We start from the raw sequence: 26,558 nt of genomic DNA, 5'->3' as shown, positions 1-26,558 counted from the left end.
GTAATTAACTTTTGAATAGAGCTTTGGAAATACCAAGTGCTTTTCAAGTGCTATAATTATCTCCTTGTATAGCAATATAATTGAGTTGCAAAGCATGAAGCAAAGAAGTAAGATTGACCCAACCTCTAGGACTTGGTTATAAAAATTGCTGTCAGAAAGTATGAAACCAATTTGAATTCAGATGAAGCATGCTGGTTCATTATGTATTTTCCAAAGTTTGTCTGTCTCTTGATTACAGGCTGAGAAATCTTTATATCACCTCCAGCAAAGAGACAAACCATGTTTAGTCAAGCTCAGTGATTGTTAGGAATGAATATGTTGCTCAGCAACCAGATATCAAAAACAGATGAGTGGACCTGTGATGGTAAATTTTGCTTTAAATTTCCCATTTTATTTTCTAAGTGCTTCTTTTGTGAGCTTATTCTTCACTTCAGTGCTTATCCCTTCTTTTCCAGCGTGGTTAGAAGTGACACAAGTTGACTGAGATAAAAATAGGCACTCAAGGAATTCTCAGAGTTGTGGTGTTCCGTAGTTGCTACTGTTGTGCTGGCTGGAAGTAAGGAGACCCAATGAGTCAGAAGCGACATCTTTTTGGCCAGTGTCTTAGAAGAGTTCCACAAAGTTCCCTTTGGCAAAGTGCCCATGAGTACCCACATAAATCTGCATGGAACACTATTGAGGAGGTGGAGCTTCAGTCAGCTGAGGCAGCCCAACACCTTTAGTGTCTTCTAAGAAGTCTGGATGACAGAGTTGCTGTACATGGTATACTATTCCCTCCCATCTTCACCATCGCTTTATATTGTGTGGCTTGCCTTAGTAATGAGTAGGGTCACTGCACAGCTGCATCTCCCAGAGGTTGTCACAGATTTTACATATGCTCATATTCTCTGACCCACATTAAAAAAAAAAAAAGGAGCTTTTTTCTAACAAGATTCTAATTGTCTTATGTAATTTTTGGAGTTTCTGATGATCCTCCTGCTTTCTAAGACAGTTATTCTTCCAAGGAACAACAAAAGAAGTGTCATCTTCTTCAAGCTATTATTGATTCCTTTGCTGTGTCCAAAGGCTTACCAGTGCCATTATTTTTCCACTGTGGTTTAAGAATATAGTATGTGCTCCCCCAGACATACTCCCCACAGTTTTCTCTGAAACACATGGATTCCTATGTGAAATCTACCTGAGAGCATACTATTGCAAAAAGAACAGAAAAAATCAGCAAACTGTAGATGTGGATACTGGCTTGTTGTCGTTCTCTTCATGATTGCCTTGTCCTCACATTCAAATTTAGGCTTACCTGAGTGAGCACAAGAGCTTTTTATTTTACGTGCCCCTTTGGTATTTCCCTTCCTTATCCTTAAAATATTTTTTGGGTTTTCCTCATTTTTGCTTCATACACATTTTTATATTTGGCCATGGCTCTCAGGAATCTTTCAAGACTTACTGTTCCATAATCAGTGTCACATCTTGTTTCACTGAGTCTTTCTCCTTGTTAATATGTTTGAGAATAATAAAACTGATTGCTAGAAAAAGATTACCTTTTCTGTAGCTGTCCATTCCTAAAAGGGGTGGAGAGGGAGATCAGTCAACAATCCTTTGCTTAATAATAATTAAACCCAGCACGATTGAATGTATTGCTATGCTCATTTTATGCTGTTTATGACAAAGTGAAAAGTTGATAGTAGCAGTGTGTTAAGAGAAAGATGGCGTTATCAGATGAATAATCAAAAAGGCTGTCCCCATACATGATAGGGAATATATAAGTTGCAGTATCAGTTGTTGTTTATAAAGGGAATGCTGATTCTAAAGTCATAAGTGAGCGGGAGACAAAAATTGTAGCATCCATTCTATAGCATAGCAAGGCTTAAAATAGTATCATAAAATGTCAGTGATTGACTCATTTTATTCTGGTATTGTACAAAGACTATATCAATATGAAATTACCTTGTTATAAGTATAATCATAGAATAAGATAATAATTCCTGGCCCAAAGAATTTATCATCCAAATATTCAAGATTGGAAGAGCTTTTGATATTTGAAGGAAAACAGCAGGCCAAAAGAAGAAGGAACATAATAATAATAATAATAAAAATAAAAATACAGGAGTTCCACTCTTTTGGGGTTTGGAGTTAAACAGGAAGTGGGAGTGATAACAGAAGGCTGTTTACAACATTGATTTAAAGGGAGGGAAGAAATTGTTTGGTATTGGAAATGAAAAAAGAAGAAAAGGTGGGAATAGGAGAGATGGAAGTCAAGCATTTAACTGTATATGTTCAGTATAATCCTGTTCATTTTGAGTCATGTGAAGGAGATATTAAAGAAGAAAAATTAGTGCTGGACTATTGTCACTGGGATGACATACTAGCTGAAGAACTTCCCATTAGTTTTATGGATATGTACTGTTGCTCTTCCCTGAACTAAAGGCCCATGGTTTCTACTCCATTTTTCTCCATTTCCGAAGTAGTTTTAGCTGCTTGGAAAACTTTTTAGAACACTTTTTATATGTCCTTCTATAAGCTTTTCAATGTAGAAGACTTGTTTAAGAAAAAAATGTCATTGAAAACATGATTAAAATTTATTTATGTCGGTAAAACTATAATATTGCAAAGATTTAAAAGAATATCTGAAGCATCACAGTTAATGAAATGCCATTTTCTGGAGTAAAAATTTTGATGAAGTCGGAATTATTTATTTTCTACTATGAACTTTTCTGTTTTGATGTTTTATTGGACACCAGCAATCAGAACTGCCCTGTAGGGAATGCTGCCAGAATTACAAGTAATTTAAACGGTGCTACAACCTTGATGAGTTTATTTGTTCTTTTACATTTAGAAATAGAAGTATTTATAAATAAGAAATCTGGCTGGCAAATTCTCACTGTTCTTCCCTCATGACCAAAACAAAAGACTTGGTTCTGAGGAGTCACTCAAAAATAACAGTCATTGCTATGCAAATCATAACTAGTATTAATAAGAACATTTTGGTGAATATTCATATGAACAGCAAAATGACCATGCTGTGTCTTACATATTTAGAGAGCAAGGATTTCATGCTATTTTTCTGATCAGCACAACAGGGCTGGGGGTGGAATCCAGAAACCTCTGCTGTCCCAACTTAGATGTCTAAGCCTTTGAGCAATGACAATTTTTTATTAGGTATTCTAAAAATATGCTGAACACAACTCCTTGTAAGGAGAGAAAGCACTGCCATTAAATATCAGTTCACACAAGAGATTGCAGTTGTTGGGGCTGCAAGGAGACAAGGGAAGTGTTGACAATATTCTCATTGCAGTCATTACATTTAATGCAGAGAGGGCTACAGTGACCTAGTGAATAGCAAGATACAGTGTAAGAGGAGTGGTAAACTAATACATGTCATATTCTACAGTAATACAGACCAACATACTTGAAGCTTCCCCTCCTGGGAACTGCAGCTGTGCACATGCACACTCACATGTAGATTCATAGATCTCGTGTAATTTTAATCTGGTTACACTTTACGTTACACCTATATGTAGGTTTCTAATCCTCTTTCATGGTTCATTGCAGCTGAACTTCAGGGCTTAATAGTACATTTGCAGACACTTTCGAATGTCTGTGTGGTTCCCTCTGAATTTGAAACAGCTAGGTTTTTCTCTCCAGAAAGAACATACCCTTTACTATTTCAAATTTTATTGTGACTGTAAAGTTAATCTAATTTAATGAGATTTTACAGCTATTCATCATGATTACTGCCATGTGGCTTTTCTTACAGCATTTTACCCAGCTTTGCTCCTGTCTCTTTAATAGAGAGCTCCTGTTTTGCTAGGCTGTTAATAGACTCTAATGGTGAGAGAGGCAGAGACCTTTCAAAAGGTTTCACCATCCATATGTAGACTGCACCTCTCACAGCGTTTACTGCTTTTACAAGCAACAATAATCTTTCTCACATTTGCTGTGCCAATAATGAAGCCTTTATTAACACCCCACTTTCTTTATAGACTTAATAGAAGCAGATGCTCCATCTGCTTACATATTTGAAAAGTTACTCTTAAAACAACATTTTATAATCATGTTTGTGAGTACATCTGGAAAGAATACTGTGGGAGCCACACTGTCACATATTACTATAACAAAGTGGTAGGAGTAAACCTTACTTCTATATCATTATTTTCCTTAATGAATGCTGAATTTGTAGGAAGACAAAAGTTGTTTTTACTCTCTGAATAACAAAATGAGTAAAAAAACGGGGAAAAGAAGTAGTTGTATCTCCTTCTGGAACACACATTAATTTAGGAAGTAAAGAAATTGATAAAAATAAAAAAGTTATTTTCTTTTTCTCAGAAAATAATCAAAGAAACTGGAATTTTCCTTCCTCTTATGTTTGAAAATTCTCTTCACCTTTTTCATGTCCATTCATGCATGTTAGCTCAGTTGCAGAAGGCTGTAGCAGAGTGAGAAGGTGTATGCTGCAGTCCTGATACTGGCTAGACAGCTGTATCTTGATGGAGGATCTGGGTTCAGAAATGAAAATTAAACTTTTCTGCACAGAATCAAAGAATGACTGGGTTTGGCAGAGGCCTCTGGGGATGTTCTAGTCTAACCCCCTGTCCAAAGCTGGATCAAATAGAGCCAGTTGCTGAGGTCCATTTCCAGTCAGGTTTTGAATATTTCAGAGAATGCAGATTCCACAAAATCTGTGGGCAGCCCCTGTGCTTGACATCTATTACAGTAAAAAAACAAACAAGCAAACAAAGAGAAATTGTTTTCTTATATTGACATTTCCTGTATTCCAGTTTGTGCCCATTGTCTCTTACTCTGTCAGTGGTCACCAGCAAAAAAAGTCTAACTCCATCTCTTTTACTGCCCCCCATCAGGTATTTTTAATCGTTGACAAGATCCCCTTGTACCTTCTTTTCTTCAGGCTGAACAGGACCTCCTCGCAGTCTGTCCCTCTACATTAAATGCTTCAGTCCTTTAATGATATTTGTGGTTCTCTATTGGATATGCTCCAGTGTGTCTATGTCTGTCTTGTACTGGGGAGCACAGGACTTTACCCAGCACTTCATATGTGCCTCACCAATGTGGCACACAAGGTAAGCATCGCATCCCTTGAATTCAGTTGTAATCTTTAGCAGCCTTAATATTGATATTTTAAAGTTATAAACACTTTTAATTTTAGATTTCAAAACTAAATATTTATTTCAACCAGATCAGATCCAAAGTGATTTTTTTCTTTATTAGAAGAGAATTATAGCAAGGGCAGATGGAAATAAGAGCAGATATGCTGGAGAGACAAAGTTACATTTGTGATAGGAATGCATTGCAAGTATTTCTTCATGGTTTTGCTAGTAGTTGTAGAGACACTGAGGTATTTATTCACTCCACCAAAAAAAAAAATAAAAATCCTGAGGATAAATATGTTTACTTTAGCTAATTTCTACGGTTAGTTGAATCTTAAAGACTCAAGCATTTCAATTCTGTTCTTCACGATGTTTCTTCAGCTAGCTACAATGTACCACTTTAAGATTATATTTCAGATGTCTGAAGACCTAGAGTAAAAATTTTTATTTAAGACTTATCTGAGATGCATGTATAGATGCAGCATATTTAAGTATCTCAACATTAAATCTCTCTTTCAATCTTAATGGGTATTAAGAATGAAGTATTCCATCAAAAATTAACTTCATCCTGTTTAGCTGATAATTGAGAAATAATAAGACTTGATTTGATTTTCTTGGTCTCATATACTGACTCTCTGACATTGCTTTTCATCATTCCAAAGAGAAAACATGATTCCTGCTCCTGTGTAAGTACACATGGCTTCATCTGGGCTATTCTGAGCTCTTATGTTCTCTTGTGCAAACTAAGATGTCTTAGGAATGACTATGGGCTCTCCAAGATGTTATCTGCAATCAGAATTTGTCCTATTGACTTGAGAAGCAGCTTTTCCCATACTTGTGAAAATAACCTGATATTTTATCCTGTACTTATAAGCAGAAAATATGGGATTTAATTCTGGGAAATGTTGAGAAGCTGGAAGCTAAATTTCCGGTTCAGCACAGCTGTGCAGTGGGGTTGATATGATGGAGGGAAAGAATTCAATCCAGAGGCACCTTGAAAGGCTTGAGAGGTGGACAGTGTAAACCTCATAAGTTCAACAAGGCTAAGTGCAAGGTCCACGGTCCTGCACCTGGGCTGGAAAAATCCTGCCTGGAACAATCCTCCTGTGAAAGGATTGGAAGGTGGAAGGAGCTGGGATTCCTCAGCATGGAGAAGAGAAAGCTCCAGGGAGACCTTAGACCTTTAGGCAGCCTTTCAGTGCCTAAAGGAAGCCAGTAAGAAATCTGGAGAGGAACTTTTTACAAGAGCATGTAGTGATAGGACAAAGGGGAATGGCTGTAAACTGAAAAAGGGTGGATTTAGATTAGATATTAGGAAGAAGTTCTTTACTGTGAGGGTGGGGAGACACTGGAACAGGTTGCCCAAAGAAGTGGTAAATGCTCCATCCCTGACAGTGTTCAAGGCCAGGGATGGATGGGGCTTTGATCAACCTTGTCTAGTGGAAGGTGTCCCTGTCCATAGCAGGGTAGTTGGATCTGGATGATCTTTAAGGTCCTTTCTAACCCAAACTATGTTGCAAGTCAAAGGAGGTGAACCTGCCCCTCTACTCTGCTCTCATGAGACCCCACTTGGACCGTTGTGTGTAGTTGTGGTGTCCTCCAACAGCACATGGAGCTGTTGGAGCAACTCCAGAAGAGGGTCACGATGATGATCATGGGGTCTGAGCTCTTCCCTTATGAAGACAGGCTGAGAAAGTTGGGGCTGTTCAGCCCTAAGAAGAGAAGGCTGCATGGAGACCTCATAGCAGCCTTCCAGTATCTGAAGGGGGCCTACAAGGATTCTGGGGAAGGGCTCTTCATTAGGGACTGTAGTGATAGCACAAGGGGTAATGGGTTCAAACTTAAACAGGGGAAGCTTAGGTTAGATATAAGGAAGATATATCTAGAAGATATAAGGAAGAAGTTCTTTACTGTGAGGGTGCTGAAGCACTGGAATGGGTTGCCCAGGGAAGTTGTGAATGCTCCATCCCTGGCAGTGTTCAAGTCCAGGTTGGATGGAGCCTTGGGTGACATGGTCTAATGTGAAGTATTCCTGCCCATGGCAGGGGGGTTGGAACTAGATGATCTTCAGGTCCTTTCCAACCCTAACTATTCTATGATTCTATGATTTAAGCACATGTTTAAGTCGATCTGTTTAATTCATCATTTGATTCCATTTATGTAACAAAAGGCTGAGTTGAATTAGTCTAGAAATCCTAGAAATGGGCCCTGCCTTTTCTATAGTACATGGTGTTTCTGTTATTAAATTTTCCTAAGAAGGAACAACAAAGGTTTTCCTCATGGTTTTTCCCACATGCCCGAAATGCTCATTTTGTAAGAGTGATTTCTCTACATGTATGGTATAAAGAGACATCTTTGGAAAGTCTGAATAAATTTGAAACCAAATTGCCTTTTGAAAGCAATAAAAAATAAAACATCATATTAAATTAAGTTTGGTAATAGAATTAGTAATAATCAATATGAGGTTATGGAAGGGCAATTCCGTTTAATTAATAATTTATATCAATTTTGATCAGATTACAGGTTAGATTGATATAGTAGAGTTACCATTCTTTATTCAGCTTTCTATCTGACTGTTCATACTAAATATTACTAATTCATTGTAGCATATATCAAAATATTGAACAACTTTGAAATAAGTCCTTTTTCAATGCTGAAGATCTCTCAGAAGTCTGGAAACCCACATTCACAAGACTCAGTCTTTGTGCAACAGTAGGTGGGACAAGGTCATATGTTATCTACAGCAAGTTAAGTCAGGCATTTGCCTATATATACATAAACTGATCGCTGAGACAGGATACGGTGTGGTGAATACATTTTCATGCCTTGTCCTCTTCTGCTTCTTCATCCATCTGGTGCACAGTTGTGAAAGAGAAAGAAGACACTGCAGAGAAAACATGTGGCGCAAGCTTTAAATTCTAACTTTAAAAATTAGAGTGGTGCTAATCAATGAAGAGAAGGTGTAGCAATATCAGGTTGGTGTATCATTCCAGATACATATTGCGTGAAACAGTTGAAGAAAGTTCTGGTCTTAAATCATCGTATTTGAAAGCCTTCATTTTATCTGGCTCCCCTATACACCCACTCCCATGCACATATGCATAATTAGGGCCATATTGTATGATTCATCTCTCTCATGTTTAAGAAAAATGACACTGGATTTCTGTTGCCATTTATCACTGCTATGCCCCAAAACATTAAAAGTGGCCAGGTTTGGGTGATGAGTTTAGTCTCTATATCTAAACATTTGACTGTTTTCTTCTACCATTCCAATTTCTTTAAAACATTCTATAATTTACAGTACTTGAAAAAGATGCCACAGCTAATGAGAAGAAAGCATGAATTACCTGGCAAAACCCCAGCAGGTTGTCAAACAGCATTATTGACACACAACAGTTCAGTTAGATACTTAGGACTAAAAATGTTTTGCTTGATTACATGGATTTTTAGCATACAATTGGACCTTAACCTACTGAAAAGCTGTCCCTTGTGCAGTGGGCATTTGACTGTTGAGGATCTTCTTCGGAGGACTGATGAGAGGTCAGAATAGAAAAATCTCTGATTTAATGCTAGTTTAGATTAATAGGTATAGTAACCCCACCATAAAACAGAGCCAAAGTCACAACAGAGAAAATAATTTAGCACTATTTTCTCTGAGACTGTACCCCCCAGACTGTACCCAGATTATTAAACCTTATTATATGCTAAAATGATGCTAGACTTTACGGTTAATGATGGAGAGTTTCCAGATTTGCAAAAATGAAGTGCTACCTTACCTGAACATATTAGCAAAGCTGATGCAAATCTTTCTGTATGAATAAAATTAGTAGAAATAAAATTTAAAACATTAAAGGTAATGCATTTTTGTTCTCATTTGGATTTTGCTATTTGCAGCAAAGTATTGTTCCTTTAACCATTTATAAAAACAACTAATTTGAAAAAGGACTGCATCACAAACTCTTAGAGGACTATTCCAGCGTCCATGCTTGCCCTCTCACAATTTAACAACAAACATGGCAGGGACCGCTTTATTTCTGAATTCATATGAACATACCTCAATAAGGGTCTGAGTATCAAGTATGTTAATCTTATTTAATAAAATTACTGAAGTGACATCCTGCAGCAGTTTGATGTGGCTTGCTGTGTAGTTTATCATAACTGAAATAGGCTTCTTCTTTAAATACATAGACTTATTTGACATATAAGAAACAATAAGCTCTGTATTTAAAATCTAAATATAAAGCTCACCATGAATTTGCTAACTGGTAGTAAATGCATGTTTATTCTTATGCTAATTATATTATATTCTGTTCTATTCAAAGAAGCAATCTGACATCAGTTGATTATGGCTGAGCCAGACAAAAGGGAACTTGGTGACAGAACACTGGAACAGGCTGCCCAGGGAGGTTGTGGAATCTCCTTCTTTGGAGATATTCAAAACCCGCCTGGACACGTTCCTGTGTAACCTTATCTAGGTGTTCCTGCTTCGGCAGGGGGATTGGACTAGATGATCTATTGAGGTCCCTTCCAATCTCTAACAAACATACTGTGATACTGTGAACTTGATTGTTCTTAAAAATGTTCATATTTTCTATGGTCAAAATAAATAATTGGAACTCATAATCTTATTGAAAGGCTGAAAGTGGCAAATGAGAGTCTCAGCTTTCTTTGTGAAGGTGTAAGTCTGTCAAGCACATGGATTATGGAAAAGGAGGTTCCTGACCTGCGACTCTATGTTTTTTCAGAAAACTTTTTATAAATTTGATGAAAATTAAGTTTCTCTAAGTGACCTTCAACTTTGTGTTAGTACAAGACCTATTTCAGAGCAGGAAAGCAAGACACACATCTTTGGGAATTTTGCAGATTACTCTTATATTCATTAATATATGCAGTATTTAAACTCATATCCAATGGGCCACAAACTGTTCCAGCACTGAGGTCTGCTGTTACGTCCTAGCTATATCTCTGTAGTTATGCTAATTTATCCCCTGACACAGGATGAACACACCTAATCTGTGTAAGGAGAAAGGCTCTTGGTCTACACTAATCTCCAAATCATGGCTGGCTTTTTTCCAGGACTGGGCAAGTCCTATTTAACACAATTTACACCCATGCCTAGGATTACACTAATGGTTTGAACAATCATGGTGCAGGACTCAGGCCTGATGCATTAGCTGTGTTTAGTTTATCAGTCGAGAAAACCATTAAATTAGCCTTTTATAATGGTGGTTTCTCCTGACAACCTCCCAATGAGCCTGAAAGTGATTCCTAAAGCTGAATCATCACAGAAGCTGTTTGAGAGCTATACAAGTTGCAGAACAGACACTGCAGGCCAGAAAATCTGCTTTTTTGTTGCCTTGTTATCAAACCCTTTCAAAGAGGATCACATTTTACACAAATGTGGTACTTAGATTACTCATCCAGCTAAATGGTTGTCTATAGAACTGACCAGCATTTATCAGTCCACATTTTTAGCTGTCCACAAGAGAGTATATGTGTCTCAGATGGAGGCTTTGAATAAAATTCTGCTTATCCTTAACATGCCATGGAAAGTGAAGTAACTGTGGTTCAACTACAACAGCACTAAACCTGCAGCAGAATTCTTTCTTTTTTTTTTATATATATTTTTCACCCTCTCCAAAAGGATAATATATCTGCACTTCCAAATTCTTTATTTATAGTTACTGCTATGATCCCTGTGGGCAGGACTTGAGTGTGTCTGAAGGATTATAGCATACCTGGAGAATATCCAAGACTTAAAATTTTCTTGCTTTAAATGTGGCTGGCCTACATCTTTAATTGATTATCTGTTAAAATACAAAGCCAGACATTTGCCTTTGTTGAGCAGCACTTTGGGGATGGTATAAAGGTACTGTAAATCAGAGTGCCAGATCCCTGCTGGGGTTACCTCTTACACCCAAATAAATATTAGCTATTTAGAGCACCAGTATTTTCCCTGGTTATGCATGCACTTCTTGAAGATATCACTGTGAAGCTGCTGTAGGCTTTATTCCAAGGATTCTGGAGAAGTCTTCAGAAGATCAATTCTCCATCTGTCCCTCTGCTCTTTGGACAGGACTCAACATCTAAACCACAAGCCTATGGGCAACTAGAAATTCTCTGGAAAATTCCAGGCGATATGCATCCATTCAGTAGTGTTTGTTAAATGCAACACCTTTAAAAACTACGTTCAATAAATCCTGGTTGAAAAGATCAGGTTATTTTTTAAATCCTCTGAATAGGTGCCTCCCTAGGCCTTAAAAACACTATGGAAAAATTTTTACGTGATTCATGTATCATACTGTGTTTGTATATGATTAATTTGTAGAAGGTAAAATTATAGTCCTTCTCTGAGCTGGAGGTCACCCAGATGAAGACTTACAGCACTGTGTCAAGATATGAGGGCTGCAAGATTTTTATGTTTAATAAATGCACTAGATTCCAAAATTGAGCTCAGCAGCAAGAAAGATTTTGAACTGATTTTAAAAGTGATCACACCTCTGTGCATTAGCTCACATAAATAACTATGCTCTTCTTGCAACATGGCACATCTCTGACTAGTACACCATCCCTTATCTGGCCACAGCTCTCTGGCACCATCATTTGGTAGCGTAATGAAGTTTGAGACGTGTCAAGCAGTTTTCTGGAGCTAACAAATCTTAGGCCAGAATCTCACAGATGTAATGCTTTTCAGACTCTCATCTCCACAGATCTTACTCCTGTAAACATGGCTTCTTTCCTACCCCAGCCCTCACTGCAGGATTTGGAATCCTGGGAAGTACAAAGAAACCTAAGCTGGTAAGGCATAAAGCAGGTAAATCCAGATGCATTTCAGCATTATGAAGCATTTGTAAGAGAACAAGCGCTGCTGATAAGCTTGGGCTCATTCCCTCAATACTTAGGCTTCACAACCCAAACTTAGTCCTGCTCCCCTAGTGCTGGGCCAGGTGGGCTCACCATTTAGGACCAATATATGTCTTTGCTCTCTTAGGCACCTTTTTACTACTTAAAAGAGGGAGTACAGACAACTTCAAAGCATACATGCTAATGAGCTAGTTGGGTATCAGGATCAATATTAAATTCTGAGCTTCTCAGACAAATTATAGGTTTCAGTCCTTGCACTTCTTCCTGAGGGTACAAGTCTCAGCTGTCATCACAAACCTTGGATCTCATGCTTCAGCTTACTGAGCTTCTGCTTCCCATACATCCCTTCAGGAGTCCAACTGCAACTGTTTTGAACTCCCTAATTGACCCAAACTGGCATCAAAATAGGTTAACAGGAGGTAAGACTTATGGAAGATGTTTCTGAATTGTAGTCATTACTGCTTCTAAAAGCACTACATGTGCATGCATCTTTGAAAGGATGAAGTCTTGGCATCTACCCTGAGGTAGATCTCACCTCTTTTAACACTTTAAGATAGAGGCTGATTTTTCTGCCAATGGATGTTTCTGCCTCATCTTTTCCCTTCAGAGTTTTCTCTCATAACCCACTACATAGCTCACAGAGAGCATCTACTCTCTGATGTGCACAAACCCACACCTTATTTGAAAGTCTCCAGTCCTTTGGGTTTATGTAAAGCCAGTCAAATTACTATTGCACAGACACTGGTTATTGAGGGACATTCAGAAGCAAGAGCCACTCTCAGCTTTCTCATTAAAAGATTTCCTAAACTCTTTCTTCTGAAAGTTATAATGGGAAAAAAAGTGATCTTGTCAGAGCCAGGATACTTCTACAATAGAGTGCATTGACAGGAAAGTAACATAAAGTCCTGGGTTTAGCAGTAGCAGTCATTTTTTCTCTTTCTTGGTAGCTGGCGCAGTGCTGTGTTTTGACTTTTGGCCTGGGATTGGAGCTGATAATAATGATGTTTTGGTTTGGCCAAGGACTTTGTGAGCCTCATGCTCTGTCAGGGAGGGAAGCCGCGAGGAAACAGAGACAGGACACCTGACCCAAACTGACCAAAGAGGTATTTTATACCACAGCACGTCATGCCCAGGAGGTAACTGGGAGTTACCTGGAAGGACAGGGGCTCTTCTGGGTCGGACTCGTTTTTCTGCTGGTGGTATTGTATTCTCTTCTCTTGTTATTTTCTCTTCCCATTGTTGTTAGTGGTGGTAGCGGTGGTGATTTGTGTTGTACATTGGTTGCTGGACTGTTCTTATCTCAACCCATGGGAGTTGCATTCTTTCAATTCTCCTCCCCATCCCTCCAGGAGCAGGGAAGGGAGGGAGCCCGGGGTGGGGGGGGGGACGAGGGCTCGACTGTTTCCAGCCCAGCACCACTCACTGGGAATGAGTTCACAAGCTGTCTGCCTGGGTTTAAACCACGACAGTTCTTTGGCCAAACCAAAATATCATTGTCATCAGCTCCGCTCCCAGCCCAAAAGTCAAAACACAGCACTGCACCAGCTACCAAGAAAGAGAAAAATGACTGCTACTGCTAAACCCAGGCCACACACAAAATGGAGAGTAAAGCAAAAAACCAAACTTAGTTTTATATAAGTGTTTGACAAATCTTGCCTGAAACTTGTATATTTTCTCTTTTATACAACAGATAATCCACTCGGTGTCATTTATAGGCAGGTATTGCTGAGTCTCAGCTGCAGTGAGTTCCTGTTTTTTCTAATGTCTCTCAGAGCATTATATTAGCCAGTAAATTACACCACGCAATAATTACCCTGTTAAGAGAGCTTTCAAACATCTATGTGTTCCACATAAAGCTAAGGGAGATGCAGGGGAGACCTACATCTATCTTGAAGGCACTGTTAAAAAAAATGACACAGATTCAAGAACAATATTTCATAACTGGAGAAATCAGAATTACTAGCAACATAGGAAAAACAAGAGAATGTTTTCTTTTCTCTCACTTGAAAACAGATTTTTGCTGTGCTTGTCAAAAAAAAAAATATTTTCCATTAAATTCAAAATAGTTATATCCTGTTAATTTTATAAGATGCACCTGGGATCCCCCAAGCTGTCCTTCTGATTGGAATGGGATTATGAAAATGAGAGTAGAGACTTTGTTTCATGTGTTAAATATGCAGGTAGGGATACAAAGGAGCTTAAATGAGGCGAATGCTGTTTTAAGTAACTGCTGGCTAAGGAGTGGTAGACTTGTGAACAGTTACATCGTGTGCAAGGAAAAACATATACAATAAAGCTGGGTTTTTTTAAAGTTTTTTTTTCACATTCTGAAGAGCTAAAGTATTTTTGAAAAGTATTTGTTTAGTATGGTGAGCAATTGTTTTTCTAGATATTTGTGGCTTGTGATGATCAGGAGTCATCAGGGCAGAAAAAGCTCTGAAACGGCACCATTTGGTTGTGGTGCTCATACTTTCTATGGGAGTGCTCTTTTTTGACAAAACCACAAATACTAGAGTCAGGGGAAAGGTTACAGAGAAAGCTTTCTTGCACAAAAATGTTAAACTGATGCTGAATAACTTCTATAAATCTTTTAAGGGATATCAAAGATCTAGATGTAGCTTATTTAAAACTGTGGTAAGCACATTGACCTAGTTGAGGTTACACCTAAGCCATAACTGCTGTAAAAAGCTGCGTTGGGATAGATTTTTCAAGTTCTTTTCCTCCATTCCCAAAGAGAAATAAAAGCTTGATGTTGTACCTTGAGGGATGGAAGTAAATGCATTTTGGATCACTTAAAGCAGCATTCACTTTCCAAATGCCTCTCCTAAATTATTTTTAAACCTAATTCATGTTTTAAAAATCTAGGTTTTGAAAGATTTTGTTTTCTTGATATCAACACCAACAAACTTTTGCAAAGAGTTTACTTCTAATAGGTGACATTTCCCCATTACATTTTGGTCAGTGGGTATTTTGTTTTATTTTATTAGGTTTTTTTTGTTGTGGGTTTTTTTTTTTTTTAAGTGGCTTCTGTCAAAATATTCCTAATAAGCTTTACAACTGACAGACCCAATTACAGTCAGTTGCAGCCTTATGCAACTTAAGTGATATTGCTCCTCTGCTGGAATGGAAGTAATGGGAGCTTCAATCTTGTTCTCACTTGGATTATTGCTTTGAACTAAACATAAAGTACACACCAAATTTTGTTTCTGCTGGGAAAAACTAATTTTATGTTTGTTGTCTGTTACCTGCTTTAAGTATGCACTCTCACCTTTTTCTAGAGAAAGTGTTGTGTAAATAATTTCATGTGTTCTCTTAACAACTAATGTGGTTGCCAGGATCTGATGTACCTTGCAAAAGTAAATCTTCTCAAGTGGCATGTGGACATTTTCCTAAGGCTGCCTTGAATATTTATTTTAGTAAACTATTTTTCATTTTATTTTCAAAGATTAAGAACTAGCTGCCAGTAAAATATAGATGAGTTTGTTGCATTTTATCCATGTCATTCCCTCAGTTTGTCCTGTGGCTTAGTCGCGTTATTCCTCTAGTTTCTGCTAATCAGCATCATTGTTTTTCCTTTGCACCTGTGGTCTTGTGGCCCTGATCATGACATTTATGTCAAGTTCTGCTGTCCGATCTTTTACCTTATATAATGCTCTGTTTTGGTAACTAATGCTTAATCAGTTTATTTTCTATACTTTACTCATAATAAGTATGACAGGATGACAATGCCCAGTTTCATTTATAAGCTAGAAAACTTCTAATTGGATTTGCATAGCAAAATGACTCAAAACCAATTTGTATAACTATAATAAGTAAAATGAGTATGACCTCTGTGGATATATTAGCAAATAATGATGTTATTAAATTATATTTTATATTGGATAGGTCTTTGTTAAGTTTTAACATCTGGAGCAGTTTCAGTTTTAATCAGTTTCTGTGCAGGAGAAGCAAGAGGGATTCCTTTGCTGTTGGAGGAAGATAAAATTTATTGTTATATGTTAATGACACAGGGCTTTCTTAGTTAACTGCAATTGCTTTTCCTAATAAAGAAAGTTTCATGTAGTGTCTCGTTTCTTATGCAATCTCTTTTGTACTGGAGTACCAAATATTTTTAATCCGGAGACTTCACTTAGCCAGCAGGAACAGTATTTGAGGCTATTTATCAGCTGAAAGCAGTACAAAGTATTGCAGCAAGTGTTTTCCTAAAACTAAATCTGGAACTCAGTTTCCTTTTACATATGCTTGTATTAATAAACTTACATATGTGTTTGGACATATGTATATATGCTAGAAATACAGCAAAATACAGATGAAGAAAGGAACTAAGCATTATGGTGAGGATGCAATTAGTCCAGCAAATTAAGGAAAAAAAAAGTTAGGTACTGAAGTATAGACTTCCTTTATTATCTCACAGTCAAGGATTTAATTCAGAGCCTGCATTTCACCTTTATTTTCCACTATAATCCTCTTACAACATTATTCTTTATTGTTATACTAAAGTTTCCTTTCATGTCTTAAAGTGCCTAGAAATGCTATTGCTCTGTGATTTTTGTGTAAGCCCTGTGTTTAGGTCCTTGGTTCTTGATTATTTCTTAAAATTACTAAATCCCAAACCACTTTGATTACAGCTTCTCAATCCAGTCTGAAGCAATTCTCTGTGTGAACCCTACCACTGCTACAGCATTTTATGCTTGCTGTACTGTCAGAATTTTGGCAAATTTTTAACAGCATTGACAAAGCACCCCAATTATCTTTCCTCTATGTATGCATATAGCTTGTCTATTATTTTCTAGAAAAAGATAATTTTTTTCATAATTCCAAGTTCTTTAGATTCTCACCAGACTTTTCTTCTTCCCACAACTTTTATAAAACAGTAGTTTTTGTGTTGTTTAGGTTTAGGGTTTTTTCCCTTCACTAGTAGTGGTGCGAAAAGGTAGTGTTACCTGTTAGCGTACTTTCAATTCTATCAATTTCTATGTCAAAGCTAATGTTGGCTTTTTAAATTGCATCCAGTGAGGATTTTTAAACCAAATGCACTCTTTCCCATCCCTTTAAGGGATCACATCATGGTTTTTCTAAAACAACCGATCCAAGCAAACAGTGGTTGATGATGGAGTGAAGCACCACATTTTACCTCTCCAGAGTTGCTGCCAGAAAAGGAAGAAAATTCATCAGCTTTGCTCTAGTGAATGAAGCCAGAGATTTCCAAGCACAAAATCAAACTGGGTGGAGACTGGACTCAGAGCAGTCCTGATTTAGAGAATGACTCGGGGGTGTTTGTCATGAGGACCTCAAAATGACCCAGCAATGTATGCTTGCAGTCCAGAAAGCCAATCGTATCAGGCTGCATCAAATGAAGTATGACAGAGAGGTTAAAGGAGCTGGTGGAAGAAGTTACTAAGCCACTGTCCAACATATCTGAAAAATCATGGCAGTCAGGTGAAGTTCCTGACAACTGGAAAAGGAAAATATAACTCCCATTTTCAAGAAGGAGAAAACAAAACACCCAGGAAACTACAGACCAGTCAATCTCACATCTGTGCCTGGCAAAATCTTGGAGCAGATTCTCCTGGAAAGAATGCTAAGGCACATTGAAAACAACAAGGTGCTTGGTGACAGCCAGTATGACTTCACTAGGGGGAAATCTTGTCTGACCCATTTGGTGGCCTCCTATGATGGGGCTACAGAACTGATGCACAGGGGCAGAGCTGTTGATATCATCTACCTGGAGTTGTGCAAAGCATTCGACATTGTCCCACACAACATCCTTGTCTCTAAATTGAAGAGACATCAATTTGATAGGTGGACCACTCAGGGGATAAAGAACTGGCTGGATGACCACACATAAAGACTTGTAGTCAATGGCTCAATGTCCGGCTGGAGACCAGTAACGAGTGGTGTCCCTCAGGGATCGGTGTTTGGACTGATCCTGTTCAACATCCTTGTCAGTGACATTGACAGTGGGATTGAGTGTGCCCTCAGCAAGTTTGCAGATAACACAAAGCTGTGTGGTTCGGTTGATATGCTGGAGGGAAGGAATGGCATCCAGAGGGATCTTGACACGCTCGTGGGGTGGGCTGATGCCAACCTCATGGAGTTTAACCATGCCAAGTGCAAGGTCCTACACCTGGGTCGGAGCAATCCCAGGCACAGCTACAGGTTGGACAGAGAAGAGATTCAGAGCAGCCGTGCGGAGAAGGACTTGAGGGTGTTGGTTGATGAGAAAATGAACATGAGCCGGCTTCAGTGTGCACTTGCAGCCTAGAAAGCCAACCGTATCCTGGGCTGCATCAAAAGGAGTGTGACCAGCAGGTCGAAGGAGGTGATCCTGCCCATCTACTCTGCTCTCATGAGACCTCACATGGAATATTGTGTGCAGTTCTGGCGTCCTCAACATAAAAAGGACATGGAACTGTTGGAGCAAGTCCAGAGGAGGGCCATGAGGGGGGCTGTTGAGCCTGGAGAAGAGAAGGCTGCATGGAGACCTCACAGCAGACTTCCAGTATCTGAAGGGGCCCTTCAAGGATACTGGGGAAGGACTCTTCATTAGGGACTGTAGTGATAGGACAAGGGGTAGTGGGTACAAACTTGAACAGGGCAAGTTTAGGTTAGATATAAGGAATAAGTACTTTGCTGTTAGGGTGGTGAGGCACTGGAATGGGTTGATCAAAGAAGTAGTAAATTCTTCATCCCTATCAGTGTACAAGACCAGGCTGGTTGGAGCCTTGGGTGAGATGGTTTATTGTGAGGCATCTCTGCTCATGGCAGGGGGATTGGAACTAGATGATCTCAACGTCCTTTCCAACCCTAAGCATTCTGTGATTCTGCCCCCCTGCTCTCATGAGACTCCACTGGAGTACTGCATCCATCTCTTTGATTCTAACACAGGAACAACATGGACCTGCTTGAGCAAGTCCAGAGGAGAGCCACGAAGATGATCAGAGGCTGGAGCACCTCTCCTGAGAAAGTTGGGGTGGCTGAGCCTGAAGAAGAGAAGGCTCTGGGGAGACCTTAGAGCAGCCTCATGGTACCTAAAGGGTAGCTACAAGAAATCTGGAGAGGTTTTTTTTACAAAGGCCTGTAGTGATGGGACAACAGGAAACGGCTTAAATTGAAAGAGGGGAGATTTAGACTACACATTAGGAAGAAAATTCACTGTGAGTTTGGTAAGAACCTGGCACAGGTTGCCCAGAGAAGCTGTGGATGCTTCATTCCTGGAAGTGTTCAACGCCAGGTTGGATGGGGCTTTGGGCAACCTAGTCTCACGGAAGTTGTCCCTGTCCATGGCAGGGGGGTTGGGGTAGATAATCTTTAAGGTTTCCTTTCAACCCAAGCTATTCTATAATTCTATGAAGAGATGGCAAAGAAGGTGAGCATCTCCCTCCTCCAGTCACACAGGAAAACTCCTTGGAGCCTTGAGCCCTCGCTGTTAGGACAAAAACTGAAGTCTGTATTCTCTGGACTAGAACTTCAGGTGGAGGCTTCAGCACAATGATTATTTTCAGCTAGCCATTAGCTGGATATTAACATGCTGAACCCAAGATCTCACTACTGAAACTTGGTGGATAACCCTTTATGTTTCTTTTTCAGGTAAATTCAATTCTGTAGGCTAATATCCTGAATTGTCCCATCCCTTTCACCGTCTCAATTGTGCCATCTGTAAAATTTACAGAATTCTTTGCAAATTGTTCTTAAATACCTGGCTCTGTATTAAAACTTTCTTAAAAAAAAAAAAAATGTGTCTTGACAGGACTTTATCCTTTTCATACTTTAAGGGCAGGAGATAGTAAATTCCCTGGAGTTATGACTAGCTAATATGATGTGTCAATTACTAATTACCAAGTAACTAGGATACTAACTCTTTTGAAAAGAAAGGACATGTTAAGTGAGAGAAACCTTTATATTTTGGCCATTTACAAGTCTTCCGTAATTCTTTCAATGATCTTGAATTTTCCAGTATTTCTTTTGTTTGCTACGTGCTACCTGCTCACAAGGTGAAATAGGGCTTTATTTAGCTGGTACAGCATGCACCTTTTTCCTCATGAAAAAAAAAGACCCCTCTGCGTCTAAGTCCAGGCCTTTCTGAAGATGTTAATGGATCTGTGGCAGGGCTGACCAGCAGCAGTAGATGTCAAGTTGTAACTTCTTTTCTGCCATTTTTTGAGAGGTGCCTCCTGCTTAATTAAAGATAATTGGGTTTGTTATTTACCTAACACTCAGTTCAGTGACTCTATTCCTCTTGTGTAGCATTTTCTCCTTTTCCTCCTGCAGCTTGAATTTCCTTCAGATGATGTTTTTTAGAATAAGGAAGCTACTGTCAAAGATGAAAGCCTAGTTCATTTTACTCAGAAAACTTTGCTTCTTTCTTACCCTGCACTTATTTTTCCATTTATGCTTTTAAATACCAAAACAATGTTAATTTTTCTGGATAATGGTTATTTTCCTCAAACGCATACATTTTTTTTTTTTAATTGTCTTTACCCCAGTGGTGCCTCACAAGCACCATATAGATTCTGCAAAAGAAAGACGTTTTTCAGGGAAAGGCTAATCAGTGACAGGACACTGAATCAGCATGCTCAGCAGTCCAGTAGAAGTTCAGTTCCTGGTGCAAACTACAGCTTAGAAATGGCATTAGTATTTCATGAAATGCACTCCTGCATAAGTGAAAAGTACATCAAATTGCTGCCAGAGTGGTGGATGAAAAAAACCCACATGCTGTGATCTTTACTCTTCCACTTTTGGAGATAGTCTTTTGTCCCTAGTGACAGAAAATCTATTTCATCATTGCTATATCTAGTGATCTAGTTGAAGATGTCCCTGCTCACAGCGGGGCAGGTTAGACTAGACTACCTTTAAAGGTCCCTTCCAATCCAAATGATTCTATGATTCTATGAAATGCCAGGCATTTTAATATTTAAAATTAGCGACTCGAGAGATGGCTAAACCAGTTAATAGTGTGTGGCAATGAACATCTGTTAGTGCTCAACAGATGATACTTTTATAAAATTAAGTATACCAGAGGAATCTGTATGGTCTCCAGTACAACCAGCACACTCACAAAAAGAAATATATCCATCCTGGAATGGACTGCACGAGGAAGTTATGAATGTTTCATCCCTGGCAATGTTCAAGGCCAGGCTGGACAAGGCCTTCAGCAATCAAATCTAGTGTGAGATGTCCCTGACTATGGCAGTGGGGTTGGAACTTGATGATCTTAAGTTCCTTTCCAACCCAAACCAGCCTATGATTCTATGGTTCTATGTGTAACTCATTGCTCCTTCTACAGTTTGGTTGAAAGAAACCACTTCTTGCTACCCTGATACCACTGCAAGCCCACTGCCATAACCTGACTTGGGAGAAGAGAGGTGGGAACAAAGCAAGTGTAAAACACCCTCAGTACAGGAATGGTGGAAAGACTGTACAGATACCCTGCACCTTCCTTAAAGTGCCTGTATGCTGAGGGAAGGCATACCAATGTGGAGTAACAAACCAGCGGATCATTGGGAAAAGCATTTAGAATGGCCTCTAAGCTCTTATCACTTATTTCAGGGACATGAGACCTCAGGTAGGAAGAATAGCAAAGAAATAAAGGATGTGTTAGGCATCCCTTAATCAAACCCTTTCTTTTTTTATAGTGGAGATTCTATAGAGAAATCTAAAAATCCGGTAAAGAAGAATTTAAGTGGGTGTTTGCTACCTTGCCACATTTACAAACAGTTGGACAAGAACTATAGAACTTGAGGCATGTAAATGCAGGAAAATTATTCTTGAAAATATTTAAGATTAATTTCTTCCTCAAGTGTAAATGTTATTAGTTTAAAAGACTCAAACTCCACACTATATTGTCATATTTTTATAGGTTTTATTCCTATTCTTTAAACCTGATGATTTTTAAAATACATACTCAAGATGATTTGTGATTAGTTATCTTTCTAATCTGTGATTAAACTTCTGAATAACTCAGGTATACACTTTCATTATATACTGTTTATGCGTCTAAGGCTTTCTTGAGGGGATGACAGGAAAACCAAATTAATAATTCATTTAGGTACTGCCATGTCCATTTTACAGTCAGGAAAACTGAAAAGTTAGAAAGTGGTATGTTAAAGATCTAAGAAGAATAAAGAAAACACAATCTACATCTCCCACAGAGTGGCTTTTCCACAGTCTGAAACACTAGACTTGATTACTGTTGACAGCAATTATAGTTTAATTGAATAAATGAGGAAGAAGAAGATTATTGATTAGCAGGGGAAAAGTCAAGATTTCTCAGTCATCTTGACATTCTGGGGAGGGAATGCAAAGCAGAAACAATGAAGCAGAAGCTGCGTAGAATACATGCAACTCTGCACCTATCCTAAGTAAGTTTTTAAATAAAAGCATGATTTTAATTGTTATAGATAATGCTATGAAAATTGTCTTATTGGTGGGAGACCATTTGACCTTCAGGAATTATTAATACTTTTTTTTAAGTGACATCTACAGAACCAAAGACTAAGATCAGTATTAAAAACAAATCAGTATAAGAAATCTGAGCATCTCAAGCACTATGCTGTTTATAAATAGCAGTTAACTAGAACATGGAATCAGAACCATGGAGTTTGTAGTGAAAATAATTAATCATTCTTATAAAATACATTTTTAGTTTATGAAACATTTTCTGATTGTTTTCAAAGAGCATCTTGGAGCTTTCTCAGTTACTCTAATTACTGCCCTGTTCCAGTTTTTTCAGAAATCCAGTTCATAAAGGCACATAAATAGTCAAGGACTTCAGAAATTATTTTCAATATAAACAGTCCTTATGTAATGTTTAGTAAATATTGATTTTGTAGCAATGCTATATATACAAGTAGTGACCTCTCAAAAAATATAGCGGACTTGGGTTTACACAGATGTCGATGAGACTGTTCTGATCTTACATCATGTACTGCTGTAGAATGCAGATTTTTGGCATTTTAAAATAGTCATATATACAGCATAATATACACTTGTATGCTATAAAAAGTGCAGCTGTTGTTACTGTGTTACAAAACTGACCAGTCTGTGATGAATACTGAACTATTCTCTACCAATCAGACTGAATGTTTACAATACTCAATACATCTGGTTGACTTTAATTGCATTAGCTCTGCTGCACCAGAGGTGGCATAACTTTCATGCGAGCTAATTAGATTTGCTCAATTTAAACAGACACATTAATGCAGCTCAGCAAGGCTCAATTAAATCTGTTTTCAAAGCAAAGGCACAATGAGAAGCATTATGGGTAATGCTATGCAAATTGCCATATTGGCAGAGATGTTGAGAGAGCCGTTCTCAATGCCTATTGGCACAAAGTAAGTTTCTCCAGTTAGATTGTGAAGTCTAAAACAGCAAGACATGTGCTCTACATCCTCTTTCTTGGGGCTCTTCAAAATGGTGCATCTGCCTTCCCAGAGGAAATGATTTATGAGTTTGTTTAGAAAACTGACACCTTAAGATTTCAGTCCAACCTTTGTCCCCACTGATTTGTATTTTATATGCCTTCCCTTACTGAGGCAACAGCAGAACCTAATAATAATAGATCTCCATAATGGGATTTCAGAACAATTGCATGTTCCTGGTGTTGCAAACTTATTACACTTAGCATCACTCTTACCTTTTGCTAATGCTCGAGCATAACTATCTCTCATTTCAGTTTTTCCAGTTGTGTACTGTCACCCAAAATGCTTAGCCTTGCAGGTTTACTTCTGAGAAATGAAACCTGATGACAGAGACACACATTTTCTTGATTTCATTCAGTGTGCAAAGCTTTTTAAATATTTCCATCCAATAGTGATAGTACAGCACACAAATTCAAGATTGCCTTTTTTTTTTTTTGTTATGGTCCAAAAGAAAGAGCAGATGGATTTTTCTTCAGGAGCAATGGAGTTGTCCCACTGCAGGCCACATAAGTGGAAATCAAAGGTAAATTCTTTGCAGTGCAACCAGGATGCCATCAGCCTGTCACTAGAACCACTTTTCATTTTGGCATACTAAAGATTCTTTCTTCTCTCAGATTCAAGAAAAGAAGGGACCCTTTATGGGAACTCAAGCAAGATAACTTTAGCCTAATTAATGCTACATTTTCTTCTTCAAAATAAGGTAAACTTAGAGAAAAATAAATAGTGTAAGATTGACTGTGCATTTTGGATTTATTTTTGCACAGAACCCAGTATCTTCAGGCACTGGTATCTCCTCTGGTTAATAGGATGCAGCTTCATTTATACCTGTGTGAATTGCATGCACTTCTCCTATTGGGAGGATGAGTTGATTAGACTATTTGAGGCCATTGTTTCCAACACAACCTTACTGGAAGATATCGCAATTAATGGGATCACATTTATTTTAATGTAGTGATGCTCCTGGTTGGGTGCATAAAAGGCACACTATATGCTGCTTCAGGCATTCTCAAAGGTATATCATGGACTGCTTTAGTGGCTTGTGTTGTTCTACTGCAACTTTTATTTGGAGGTAGACTGGAAAAAGCAGTCTGCAGAACAGGTTCTTCATAATTTCCTAGCAAGTATGAAAACACTTAAGTGTCTGTGGTGTGTCTGTTAGTAAACAGTTTATGCTATTCCTCACTACTTTGTGCGGGGATTTGCCACCCCCTCCACCCTCTTTTTGTGGCATTATACAGAAATCTTGCTTTTAGAAAGGAAAAGACCCTAGAATAGTCCCAGTTAACCTGCCTTTTGTGTGATTTTGAAGGGGGTTTAAGAGGGAGAATATCCTCTACTAGTCAGAGAATAGAGCTCGTGAGGTCGAAATCAAACATTTGTGTAAATAAGGGATAAAGCTTAGTGTCTAAAACCAGAAAACAGTAGATGTAGCAGCCAATTATTGGATCCCAGTGTCTCATATTTTAGATACTTATACACAGTCATGCCTTTTTAGTGGAGTAGTAATCACAGTAAATTTAAAATACAGTGACATCAAGAGGCTCTTGAATGAGTGAAAATCAGCAACTTTATTAAACAATATGTGGAATTTACAGCCACATTGGTATCAGACAAACCGATATGAAACAGATTGCTCTATGATTATCCAAATGCACAGGACAATTAAATTCAACACATCAATTATAAATAGGAAGGAAAATTCATTTGCTCTGCACTTTAGCGGATTCTGTGTTCCCACAGCATACCCAGCTTGGCTTTGACTTTGACTTTAGTTGGAAGATATTATTTTCCATTCATATCCTCAGAACTCATATGTTTCATTCTCAAACTGTAAGGATTGCAGAAATAAATGTTTTCAACAGGAATACAATATTGTTCACAAGCTTTTGGCCGGAATCAGTAGAATTCATTCCCACAACTGGATTCATATTCAGAAAGCTGATCTCCAGTAGAGGCTCTGCCATTGTGTTGTAGTTGTGACCTCTCTGGCGGCTCTCTGGCAGTGCTCTATTCATACATATCCAGATTATAATATTTTCAGAAATATTCTGTGTCCCATTCACCTTGGGGCATTTGACATAAATGATGAAGAAAGGTTTTGAAAGGTGGGATAAACCCTTTATACAACCTTGCCAATGCCGGGAAAACTGTTGTGAGTTCATCTTGCTCTTGGTGGGTTTTTAGAAATTCCTATTATAAAACAATTTCAGTTTACTGCAGTTATCATAATATTGTGTGGATTTGAATTAGCAGTGAAAGTTGGTTTGGCTTTCTTTTCCCAGTTTGGTGACTTCACCTTCTAAACTGCCATTAGAATATGAAGGTAATCCTATGCTGGGCAACCACATATGTTAATAACAGTTGTTTGGTATTGTAAATTCCAGTGCTCAGGTTCCAAATACAATGGCTACTGCTGAAGTATCAATGTCTTGAAGAAAGAATGAGTTCTCTGGAAGCCTAAAATTTAGTTTGAGGTAAACATGTAATTAAAACTTAATAAAGATAGGGAAAAGCAAGAAACCCAGGAATCAGCTTTGCTTATGTAGTCTTTACTGAAGGAACTTCACTAGTCTTCTTTCATTTTGTTCTTTCCAATAGAAAAGGTTTAAATTTGTTCCAGTTTATTTTCTTTTTCTGTCTAAAATGTCATGTTTACTTATGGAAGAATAGTCTTTCGCAAGACCTCGATGCAAAACACATGAAACCTAACTTTAGAAGGTGAATTTGTTTATGCTTTTTACTATCGTCATCCTGGAATAATTTCAGGGGCAACAGTTCAGATAAAAGTTAGTTTAATTGCATTTTGTCTTCTTAATTCTAAACTTGACAACATTTAAACTATACACCTTTTGTACAAAACATGACCTTTGACTAAAGTAGTCCCAGCTGGAACCATTACAATTATGACGCTTATTTATTAATATGACTGATAACACATAAAAATACAGTTGCAGTTATAGAAAAAGCCAATTAATGCAACACCCTAGAGGACATGCTCTAACTGGATAAAATTCAATAATAATGATAATTACTTTCATGCGGAAGGATTCAAAATTAGATTATGATGCTAACACAGTGTTTCCATATTTAAAGGTTCAATCTAACTCTGTTTGATGCCAGTGATTATATGGTTGACCCTTCATGTTCCAGGAAATACTTTCCATTTTAAATTGAG

This window comes from Neopsephotus bourkii, unplaced genomic scaffold (genome assembly GCF_033783945.1).
Source record: "Neopsephotus bourkii isolate Nb327-2 ecotype Australia unplaced genomic scaffold, CSIRO-AGI_Nbou_v1 NB_1423, whole genome shotgun sequence".
Classification (NCBI taxonomy): Eukaryota; Metazoa; Chordata; class Aves; order Psittaciformes; family Psittacidae; genus Neopsephotus; species Neopsephotus bourkii.
This window is presented reverse-complemented; position numbering follows the sequence as displayed.